The 5,158-nt window shown below is 35.8% G+C and overlaps 1 long non-coding RNA gene across 2 annotated transcripts in view; it reads left to right on the forward strand.

Annotated features, from left to right (window-relative positions):
- The window catches only part of LOC106484040 (uncharacterized), a 155,827-nt gene that overhangs the window by 11,673 nt on the left and 138,996 nt on the right, over positions 1 to 5,158 (forward strand). The gene's annotated exons all lie outside the window — the stretch shown is intronic.

The raw sequence follows: 5,158 nt of genomic DNA on the forward strand, positions 1-5,158 counted from the left end.
AGGGCAGAGTCATTTAAGACAAACTTGAAAGAGGATTCATTTATCATGACAGTGCTGTAGTGACTGTGGTGGCAAACTTGACAAATTTTATGTGTATGAATGTATCTACTACATTGTCCAAATTAGGACTTTACTAATTCATTTTTACAATGTGTCCAGTATCCTCTGTTACTGGTACAAAGATTAAGATATAAGGTCAGACACTTACGAATCTTGTCGGACCTTAGAGTTGGGTGAAAAAAAAGAGATTGTCTGACTTCCAGATTACTATATTGTTTTTTGTAGTGTGGTGAGGACAGGAGTTTGAGCCCTTTCAGTATTTAGGAGGAAGGGCTGTTTTCATGAAATTTAATTGCTTTGAAAAGTTTTTGACTAACGGTAACAAGATCCAGTGCAACACTGCAATCTGGTTTTGCTTTTTTTGCTTACATGACACAGTAGAATCATGACTGACTTGACAGCTCATTATTTGCCTGGATGATAGCACTGTGAAGCATATTTTACTCAATCCTGACTTCTGCCTAGAGCAGGGCAATAGCTGATACTATTTTATGGTAACAGACATCAAAAACAGCATCTATCTGTGTTTAGGTGTGACTTTTGAAGAACAGCCTTTGTGTCATGGGGGCATTAGAACTCCATGCTTAATAAGGGGGCTTTACCTCATTACCTTTTGCTGTGTACCTGTAAGGAAAGACAGCACTGTATCTCAATGCTCTTGTGCATCATTTCTGAAATGGTACTCTTTTGTACCATGTCAGAGATGAGGGTAGTTCATGATTCAGGAAGGCCAGTTATTATTAGGCAGTGAGTGGGAAGTATGTAGGAAAGGCAGTTAACAGAGCCATGTGTTATATGTATGCATAGAGAAGAATCTCATAACAAATCATAGTGAGAATAGGAAAGGCTATATGCATTATGAAGCAGAGAAGAAATAAGTGAACATTTTTATAGTTATAATCTTGTATTAGGATCAAAGAGTCTTCCCTAAATCCCTAAGACTGTATGGTCATAATTGTATTATAATCAAACTTGTGACAAACTTGTCAAATAGAAGTATAAAGAACTAGTCCTATTAGCAAGAGTAAGGGTCCCTACATAGTCTCTTGTTTTTCCAGTTCATTTGAGTTTAGGGAAGAGACAAATTGTTAGGAGCTAACCAGCAGCAGGATCAGCTGATGAGAGGACTTTACATGCTGGTATCTTGGTGTATGACTAGTTTTTACACTTGTTACTTTGTATGTTCTTTCTTTGTGCTGAATGCTTTTCATGCTATTTGTGCCTTTTCTCTCACTTGGTAACTCTTACAGCTTCTTTATTTCAGCATCACTTCACCAACCTTCTATGAGGAGAAAGCAAAAAAACAAAATGTTTTTAAATGTTCATGTTGTTTATCGTTCTTATTGTGTCTTTTCCCTTCCATACTGTAACTGTCTTGTCTGCTTAGTCTGGATTTTAAGGTATGGGGGAGTGATTTCTTATTTTTATATAGTGCCAGGCAGAGTGGGGCCATCTCTGTTTCTGAGTATTCTTGTAATACATGCTTTTCTTATAAATAATGAAGTGATATAAGGTGGACCTTAAGGAAGAATCTGACTTTGAAACAATTATACTTTCCATCTTACACATCCTAGATGGGTATAGTTTTGAATTGTCTTGCTCAAAGAAAAGGTGTGAGAGGTCTAGAGTAGTGATATTTGTGTAAGAACAGAAGCCCTATCTGCAAAAGTGACTATAGTTTGGAAGGTAGGAATATTCTGGCAGTGAAAATAAAATGGAGTTGAGGGTATTTGTTAGAGTAAAACAGCAGAATGAGGTGTAATCCTTGGAAATAATTGTAAGGCCAAAATAAAAGTCTTAGTCAAGTGTCTCCTATGTGAAGGTTTTAACATACTCCCAAACAACTCTTAGAAAACATGTTTAAAGGCACATACTTTAAAAGTAGAAATGTATCAAGTCTAGTCTTAGTTAAAGTATAGCAGTGGCAGGGATTATTTATAACACTATGAATTAGGGAAATTTCAGTCAGAAATACGATTATTAAAGAGATAGTGTTGCTTTATAATGAATAGCTTGAATGACTTGGGAGTGCAGTCTTTGAGTTCTGCCCACACTGAACATCAATGTATGAAAAGGGTATTTTATCTAGATGTAGATTGAAAGACAGACAGATTGTAATGTATACAATCACAGCTTGTCTTTGGGATTCAGTCTTGCTCAAAGAAACTACCTATGCCTGTACTTTGTGCATCTGCACAACCTGCAAGCACCTTGTAACTACACTGGCTCCTAAGTTGGTGCTGTGAAACTTAGATTCCTTTCCACATGCAATGGGCTGAATATTTCTGTGCCTTAAGGCAGGAGTTTAGGGAGTTTTTAGTGACATTCTACTCATTTTTGCATGATACCATAAACAGTTTTGCTCTTTCTCATAATACAGAAATATTTATTTTTGATCTGAATGTTGTAAGACAATTTGGCACTATGTATTACTTCTTTTTGCCTTTAAATACATTGTTCCAGCAACATCTCTTTAGTGTATCTGGTCTGATTCATATTTAGCTTTTTATAGGCAGCTGGTTTAGTAGGGCAATTTAAAAAACACTTAAACTGGGAAAATGCCAAAAAGATTTTTTAAAATCATTATATAGATAATGAGATTTCTGTCAAAATCTGTTTTTGAAAGGTGTCTGGGAAGGGTAGAGCCAAGACTGTGAAAGGCTTGGAAGAGATTTTTCCGCTGGTTTAGAATGCTCTTGGTGCTTACTAAATATTTTGTTTTCTGAGTAATAAATAATGATCTTTAACTGCTCTACAGTGTCTGAGTTTCTGGATTTGTCTAAGTGGTGACTCTTTCCCTGCTCCAACACAGCTGTAATTTTGTCAACACATGCACTGTGTGCTTTTAGTTAGGTTCAGTATATCTAATCCTTCATCTCCTCATATCAGGGCATGATTGTATACAATAATCCTCTGAAAAAAAAGCCACACTGTCATAAAGTTTCATTTTGGATAACTGTCCTTGCATATGACAGAATGGCTTTTTTCACAGGATTATTGTATACAATCTATGGTATACAAGACTTTCCTAAAAACTTTAGTTGTCTTTGGATCACGCCCTAATATGAGGAGAAAATATATGCCAACAAACAGGTTCAGTTCCCCTCCATTTTATTCATAAAATAAATGTGTGAATCCACTGGGTAAATAATGATGCGAAGAAAGCCCCCCTGAAACAGAGTTTAAATCAAGTGGCTATATTTTACATGCAAGTCAGATCTATATCCAACTGTACAGTTGTTTCCTTTTATATTGTTCATAGAAATTTGAAACAAAAGTCTTGATCAAAACATCTCTGAGCTTTGGAATGTCTGAAGTCTGTTTCCAAATTTTGCAGACTGAGTCTGTTGTTTTAATCACAATCAGTGATTTCATTTCTGTTAGGAATCTTTTAATCTATGAAAGTGACAAGAAAAACCTCAGGCTACATCTACATTAGCAGGCAATGTGGTGCAGTAGGAGCAGATCAGTTAGTATTGAGGACCTGACATCTACATAATAGGAGGTTTATTTAGCTCTATTTTGATACAATGGCCTGAGCTCCTGTAAGTGATTGGTGTGCATTAGCTGTGCTCCTGGAGAGCACCTTCCAGCTGAGTTTCATCCTAAAGGAAACCAGTTTGTGCACTCTGCAACTGTTCTGTGATGTGAACCAATATTCAGGATGTGGGAGTGATCGGGGGTTTGTTCAGAAGCACACTGCTGATCTGAACAAAAATGTTAGTATTAAAAAAAAACTACTTCCATTTTGATTAGTTTGTTTATTGAGTGCAGCTGACAATACTTTTTAAAAAGTTACTTAGTGTTCCCTACGTATGGTTAGTTGTAGCCTATGCTTGCTTGTGTTTGTAACAGAATATGAGATAATTTTTTTAAGTGATGAAATGTGGTTGAAAAACTAAAAAAGTTAAGGAGCAAGTGGAAACAGCATTTTTTTTAACTACTTTTAAAAAGTTTTTAGATTTCAAATTGTTGGTAATGCTTCAGTATTACTTAAGAGACCAAAAGCATTTGTCATAGAACAATTGATGCAAAAGTGACATTTCATTAATCTGTGTATCTTCAGATACAATTTTTGGTTCATGTGTTTTGAGAATTACTATTTCATCTAAGTTTTTCAAATCTCCCCAAATAACCCTGCTATTTCACACCTGTTGATCGACATCTGAAGACTCCAGATAACAAGCATGTGAAGTCATACTTAGTATCTTTCTCTCCATCTAAAAATAAATGCCATAGCTCTCTATAGCTTGTAATATATATAAAAAAGAAATCTGGACATAGCTGAGTGGCATAGTAGCATTAAGCTATCAGGATTTACTGGCTATGCCATTCTTAAGCCAGTGGATAAAGTGGATAATTCTTTAGCTGGCCACTTTGTAAAGGAATTGTGCCAGGAACCACTGACACCCTAGTGAGATAAAAATGTGGCCTTGAACATGCTATAGAGAGAGTTGCTGTATCTTTCTCTCACATTTGAATCTCTGTATATTTAATTCCCTCAGACTGAAGAGACTGTAGGATGAAATTTCTTGTTTTTCTTCTCTCTGTCAGGATCAAGGATTTTATAATTTGCATGAATTGAAAGTCTTTGTTTCCTGTATATTGGTGTAAAGGTTTTCACATTAGGTTGATACTTGCAATTAGATAGGCTTACCTTCTAGTTCTATTAAAGTCATCTCCAACCTCAAGCCTCTCAAAATAGCACCATGTCATGTTGCAATGCAACTGAACTTCCCCAAAGATTTGGCATCAGGACATGTTCTGTGACTTTCTTTTAACCTGACAGTTCTTGTAGCTGTATTCCTGAGAGTTTTCTCAAATTCATACCTTGTGTCTTTAGCCTCTTAAAGAGAGGGCAATTTCTGGTCTTCAGTTTTGACAGCACATGATCACATTCAGTTTTAGAAAGCTAATTATGCCCAAATTGCATATTCAAATGCTTAACATAAAAATTGTGTTTCATTCTTGCCAGAGGTTTGATAAATCTGAAGCATACTCCTCCGTGTGGTTGAAAATGCCAAACTTCTATTATTGTCAAGTCATTTGACACTCACACTTGCACGTTTTTCATATCAGAGGAAAAAAATACAGAGTC

This window comes from Apteryx mantelli, chromosome 5, assembly GCF_036417845.1.
Source record: "Apteryx mantelli isolate bAptMan1 chromosome 5, bAptMan1.hap1, whole genome shotgun sequence".
NCBI lineage: Eukaryota > Metazoa > Chordata > Aves > Apterygiformes > Apterygidae > Apteryx > Apteryx mantelli.